Source organism: Mustela putorius, unplaced genomic scaffold (assembly GCF_011764305.1).
Source record: "Mustela putorius furo isolate JIRA1106 unplaced genomic scaffold, ASM1176430v1.1 tig00000585_pilon_pilon_pilon, whole genome shotgun sequence".
In the NCBI taxonomy this organism is placed as follows: Eukaryota; Metazoa; Chordata; class Mammalia; order Carnivora; family Mustelidae; genus Mustela; species Mustela putorius.
In genome coordinates this window covers 11,639,729-11,646,829 of record NW_025421424.1, presented here as the reverse complement: position 1 = coordinate 11,646,829, position 7,101 = coordinate 11,639,729, and positions in this window count along the sequence as shown.

The following is a 7,101-nucleotide window of genomic DNA, read 5'->3' as shown; positions in this document are numbered from 1 at the left end:
GAAAACCAGACTCCCCTCCCTGGAGCAGTGGGATGGGGCTGATGCAAGCCTTGTTTAGGATGGGAAGGCCGGCCTAGACGCTGAGCCCTCGGGAACAGTCCCAGATAACCTTGACTCCACCCTGGCTGTTGCCTTCGCAACCCACAGCTGATGCCCTCATCCCTGGCACTCTGACCTGCCCCATCTCCAACCTCAGCTACCCAGCTTACTACCTCAGTTAGCAAACAACCCCACAGGCCTGGTGGAGTGAGTCAGAGCCCTGGGTCTCTCACTAACCTTTAGTTCCCACACCCAGGAATTCAGGGCCCAAGAAGCAGGTCCGGTGCTTCAGGCAAGAGAGGAGGCGCCAAGAGACAGACAACCAGAAGACAGACTTCCAGAAAGAAATTCTAAAGAACCAGGCAACTGTGTGGGGACCCAACGTTGGGGGCTGGTTGGTGGGGAGGAGGCTTGCCTGAGCTCAGGGACTGCTGAGAAGTTCAGTTTATCAGCCACCAAGGAGCCACTGCAATGGCGAAGCCCCTCCTGGAAATGGACACATTCCCTGCAACTTGTCCTGCTTTTCCTTCACTGAAGCTTTCCTGGGTTACCCAGGCTCCTAAGAAGGCCTTCCCTCCCCTCAACCTCCCCCATACCTCCCACTGGGGGCCCGGGGCGGCCCTGGCTGCACTCCCAGGATGAGTCTGACAGGCAGAGCTGGGATGGGCCCCAGAGAAATGTGCTGCATGTCAGAGCCTGTGCCAGAATGAGGGGCCTGCACCACTCCCCCATCACCTCCCAGCATGGGGTTCCCCAAAAGCTCCTCCCAGATACACACAAAAGGTGGGGTGCAACCTGCATTGCCTGCAGGGGGGAGGTCCTGGTGGAGCTGACACCACTGCCTCTGACGTTGCCCTTTTAAGAGCACCCCCCCCCGGGGTGGGGGGGCATGGGTGCTGCAGGCAGTTTCTCTTAGCTGGAGCCGGGTGCAGTGCTGCTCCCCACAGACCTGCTGGAAAGGAGACTGGAACGCCAACCTTGCGGGGTCCCAACCTCTAGTTTCCTGGGGTCCCAGCCACTGCCAATTTGGAGAAAGCCCCCCTTTTGGAGAAGTTCCTCTCCTTCGCTGCTCTGATTGGTTGGCGGACAAGCCCTGCATTTTAGAGAGCAGTCTGGGTCCCTCCACAAGACTTTGACTTCCCTCCCCCGACTTAAACCTGCTGTAAGAAATGGTCTGGAAATTATTTTCATTGCGGTGTAAATTGCTAATAAGATAGTGTGACCGACCCTTCAGGGAGACTTGTTTGGTTTTTAAACCCTGAAGAAAGGGAAGAATTTAGCCTCCCTTTAGAGTAATATTCATCCTTACCTCCTTCCATCTTGTTTCAGAGGGGAGGGGAAAAAAATCTATCTATCTAGATAGATAGATTATAGATAGATTTTTTTCCCTCCTTTTTCCTCGGTTTCTCTCTCCCTTTCTACTCTTTCTCCAAAACCACCCCCTGTCTACTTGTTCCCAGGATCCCATCGCCTAGGTATCCCTGAGTTCCTGCTCATCAGCTAGCTCTCTCCTGAACCTCCCTCTCCTCTCCAGTCTCTCCCCTCCTCACCCATTCCCCTCAGTACCGACCTGCTTATTATTTCCCCATCTTGCTGCCACCCTGCCTCTGCTGTCAAATTCAGATCCCATCATGCTCCTTTCCCTCAAAGATAAATAAACAGCAGACACTTGTAGGCTCTGCTACCTCATCAACATTCCAGGCCCTCCTAGTCCCCACCCCCTCAGAGAGAAGGTGGAACGTTCCAGAAAGAGGGAACCACAGGAGGGAGCAGGAAGAAGGCTGGAACAGCTGGATTGCTGAGAACAAGGCTATGTTGAGTTGAGGGTAGAGGAGCGAGTAGGATCAGAAGACTGTACTTGCCCCTAAATGCTGGCTCCTCTGGGTTTCCTCCCTACTCTTCCACTCACACTCTCCTACTTCACATTCCCAATCTGCCATCTCCCCACCATGCATCTCCAGCTCCACTCCCCTCCCTGACAACAAACCAGTAGACTTCCCCACCAGGATCTCAAAGTCTAACTCCCTAGCTGATCCTCTGCTCCCTCCTCCTCTGGGTGTGTAGGCATCCAGAACAAACACCTGGAACTCCCACTGGACCACTCTGTCCTCATCCCCAGAGGCCTGCCTCACACAGTCCCACTGAGTGTCTTGGTCACTCAGAGCTACCCCCTGGGCAGCCTGTTCCTCAGCCGCCACTCTGGCTCTGTGGCTCTCCTTCTGGACCTGGACGGTGGTTACAAGCATCTCCTGCGGGTGTGGGTCCCCAACCCCTCCTTCACAGGGACTATTCACCAAGCTGGAGGAGGTTGCCTGGGTCCCACCCTCCCCTGCCCACCCGCTTCAGATAGTTCTCTCAACTTATCAAATAAAGCCCAGACTTTTCAGCTAGGACCCACATTCTTCACAATGTGGTCACAGTTCAGATTAGCAGGCTCTTCTCCTCTGCTTATCCTAACCATGAGCTCTGAGCTCCAGCCCTGCCTAACTACTCACCTCTCCCAGCACTGACCATGCCTTGAAATCCCTCTGTATTTGACCCTGCTGTTCCCTCCACTGGGATGGCTTTTCCTCCTGCCACTCTGTGGAATTCCTCCTTCCCCACCTCTTTTCCAAAGCCATCCCTAACGCCTCCAGCCCCACACAGAAATATTAACAAATACAACTCTCCCACTGCATCTGTCTCTGTCCACGTAAGACTGGTGGCTCTTTGAGGCCAGAGCTGGAGTCTTGTTCATTTGTGTACCTCTCACATGTAGCTTGGTGCCTGGAGCATGGCTAGGGCCAGACAGGGCTCTCTCCTGGGCCTGCTCTGATACACTTGACAATGAACTTATTGTAGATGTTGCTTTGGGATATGCTGCTCATAGCAGCCCCAGGCTCCATCTCTTCCCCTCTGTGCTCAGGGCCAAAAATGATCTCAGCTGGATCTCTGATGGACTGTACATCAGCCATATGGAATGCTAGGCCTACTGAGCCACCCCCAGCAAATAGTGTGGCACTGTAGTGTGGGCTGTACCTGTTGCTAGGTTAAGGCATTCAGTGTCATCTTTTCATAAGCCTCAAAGAAAGTCTATGTAACTTGGCTGGGCCATCAGGCCTACATCTCCTGGCTACACATGGCATTAAGAATACAGCTTTCTGGTTAAAGTGAATGAGTTCAGGGCTATCCGCAGAGGAGCCCAGAGACCCAGCTGGCCTCCCAGCGGTAGCCCCAGGAATGGACAAACTCCTGGTTACTCCTCTATGCCTGTCTGCCATCCATCCATCCATCCACCCATTCACTTAACCAGGATTTACTGAGTGCCTACTATGTGTCAAGTACCATGCTAAGTGCTAGTATTCAAGGCACACGTGTTCTCTCTGCTCCTTTGGAGCTTGTTGCTAGTGGCAAAGATGGATGTCAACCAAATAAATTACCAAATAAATACTTTATGTAATTATAACTTGTAACATGTGCCATCAAAAAGGGGATATTTAAGGCCACCATATTCAACGGCTGGAAGGAAACCGGGGTGCCCAGAACAGAGAGAAGGGGGCGGAGGCTGGGCCCCTCAGGGCTTTGTGGACCAATATGAGGAAGTTGGCTTTTATTCAAGTACATCCAAAAGCCCCAGTGCAAGGTTTTCAGGAAGGAAACAACATGCTCAGATTCAGACTTTGCAGTATTACTCTGCAAAAGACGCCATGAGGAGTCTGTCCATCGGATAAATCCAGCATGTGGCATATCCAATAAGAAAACTGGCCTAGGGGCGCCTGGGTGGCTCAGTGGGTTAAGCCTCTGCTTTTGTTTTGGCTCAGGGTCGTGATCCCAGAGTCCTAAGATCAAGCCCAGTGTTGAGCTCCTTGCTCAGAGGGTGTCTACTTCTCCCTCTCCCTCTGCCCCTAGCCCCCATGCTTGGTCACATGATCTCTTTCTCTCTTAAATAAATAAAATCAAAAAGAAGAAGAAGGGGGGGGTGGAGAAAACTGGCCTCGACTCTTCAAACGGTCACTGTCACAAGGAAAGAGGGAAAGAAGGAAAGAAGGAAGGTAGGGAGGGAAGGAGGGAAGGAAGGACAGACGGAGGGAAAGTAAAATGACACAACCGAACGTAAGGCATAAACCTCTGGTTTGAAAGTAGCAGCTATCAAAGTCCCCTGAGGGACAGCAAGGAATTTAGATGAGACTGGATATTGGGAATTTGGATGAGACTGGATATTAGGTGACTCCTCACTCGTGTTCCAGGTATGGAGGCCACCCTGCGAGGGTGTGGGAGGACTCTGACATGCAGGAGCTGCTCGCGGAGGGACAGGGGCTTGAGGCGCCATGACGTTTGCTCCTCACTTTCCCCTCATTCTCTAAAAATTGTGAGAAAAAAAAAAAACATAGTGTCAACAATTAGTGAATCTAGGTGGCAGGTATCTAGGGATGCATTGTACCATCCCTAGATATCCCAAAAATTACCATGTAATTTTTCTGAACACTTGCCATTTTCCAAAATAAAAAATTGGGAGAGTTTTTTTTTTTTTTTTTTTTAATCTAAAAGATGTTCATTGATTTCAAAACAATGACTTGGGGTGCTGCGTGGAGGCTGGTTTGGAGGGAAAGCAACCACATGAAGAATGCAAGTATCCTCACAACTCTGACCAGGTGCCCTTCAGTGCCAGGCACAGAGTCGGGGGCCCAGCAAGGACAGTGTCCACCCTCTAGGAGCAACACCCTCAGCTGTGGAGAAGAGTGCAGGGAAGCGGACTGGACACACGAGGCAAGTGTGGACAGGAGACACTCAGGTCTTGGCCTGCTCCAACTTTTGGCTCCTGGTCCCTTCCATCCTACCCCACACCACAGTCCTAGAGCTGCACTGTCTGAAGTTCCACAGGGACAGAGAGCCTCTCCCCACCCATTTCTGTGCCCTTAATAAAGCAACACTGAGCCCAGAAACAGGATCAGGCCCCAAGGGAATCAGAATCTCCCTTGCCAGAGAAAGCACCCTGCCTGCCCAGCAAAGGTCACAAGGACCCTTCCCTTCCACTGTCTCCATCCACACCCCTCCGTTCAAGCAGGTCATTTGTCCTAGAATTTAGCCCACAAGCCCATGACAGGGGTCACCTGATTCTTCCCAAATGTGGCCTTATCTGCCCCTCCGCTGTGCTGGGCCACAATATACTCACCCCGATCTTGGCTTCAGCCAAGGCAACACATCTCATTCATTCATTAAGAACATGGACTCCAGAGCCAGACTGCCTGGGTTCATACCACAGAGCTGCCATTTCCGAGCTGTGTCACCTTGGAGAAGACCCTTACCCAAATGAGTTTGCTTATGAATTCCTCTTGCCAAGAGTGCTGTTTCTGATTCAAGATGCAACCCACCTCCTCCAGGAAGACCTGGAGGATTTCCTCCACTCTCACTGTCCTCTCCTCTGAATCCTTTAGCCTTTTCTATCTCAGCTGCTCCTGGAGCACTGTGCTACCCTGTGTTACCTTCACCTGTGCTACCCTGTTCAGCTGAGAGCCAGGGCCAGGCCTTATGCAAAAATGTATTCTCCATTGGGGTGCCTGGGGAGCTCAGTGGGTTAAACCTCTGCCTTCGGCTCAGGTCATGGTCCCAGGGTCCTGGGATCGAGCCCCGTATCAGGCTCTGCTCTGTGGGAAGCATGCTTTCTCCTCTCTCTCTCGCCTGCCTGTCTGCCTACTTGTGATGTCTGTCTGTCAAATGAATAAAAAAAAAAAATTTTTTTCAAAAAAAAAATGTATTCTCTGTTTCCCTGGGGGGCCCTCAGAAAGCAGCCTGGGTGAGGAAGACCCAGGGTTGGAGGGGGGAGTCTGGGGCTATCCCAGCAGGTCACTTTCCCTTCCCACCCTCAAAGGACATAAAACAGGGGGTTTGGCCTAGAAGAGCAGTAAATTCCCTTTGAACAGACTCCAGGATCTTGGTGCACCCTGATTTTCTCAGAGTAGGAGGGAGGTCTGAAGATGCCTTATAGCTGGAGAGTTCCATGAGGTACGTGGCCCTTCCTCTAGGTGTCAAGTAGGACACCACTAGGGCAAGCCCTAGACTGAGACATTCTGATGCACAGAAAATCTGGAAGTTTCTTTCTAGCTTTTGAGAGATAGAAGCAGCTGAGGAAGGGACAGGGGCTTGGACAAGCAGCTCTGTCCTGTGCCCCTAAGGTCAGGGCAGGGAGAAGAAGAAGGACCATTTGCCAAATGTGTTTGGAGATGAAAGAAGGGGTTCCTCGTATACTCCAACTTGTCTGCCCTTGGGGAGAAAGGCCACTGACCCAGAGGAGGGCTTCCTGTTCCTGTGCCTTCCATGGCAGCCCCTGCCTCAATGCTAGGCTCCAGAACCATGATCCACACATGATCCAGAGCCAAGGCTGCCTCTCTCTCCCAACCAGAAAGCTTATTTTGGTACAAAGGGAGAGAGATGAATGGAGAGCCTGCAGTTTCCCCATGTGCTGGCTTTGGCCTTCAGCAGAAATGAGAGTCTCATTACCCAACCCTGATTCAAAGGATAATTAACAGATGGTATAATTTCCAAGCATTCTCCACACCACATGGCTATTAGGTGAAGAGCAAAATGCCCACGCAGCCCCTAGATCCTCCCAAACCAGAGTCAAAGCAAGTCCAGAGAGGCAAGCCCTGCAGATACTGCTTAAGCCATCGCACTGCTCCCGGAGCTGCTCTTGGCCTTGCCCAGAGGAAGAAAGCTCATCTTCAATCAAGGCAAGAGCATTCCCATGAGGCATGGGTCCTCCTCCCACTTCCTTCTCCCCATTCTTTCCACCGCCATTGCCAGAAATGCAGTCTAACCTTAATCCCTCTAGCTGTCCCCAAGGCCCATCTCCTTTCCTTTCTCCTGGGGAAAAAGTGAAAAGCCGGCATCTTATCCTAGGCCTCACTGCGCAGTCACACTGTGACCCTGGGGCCGGGGTTCCAGAGACGGGATTCATGCCTCCTCCACTGCAACCACAGCACACTGTTGGAAGGGAGCATCTCCTTCAGGGCTTTTCAAACTGGGTTCCTCCAGAGCATAAGCCCCATTAGGTGACCCAGGCATGTACTGGTGGGTAGAGCTGCG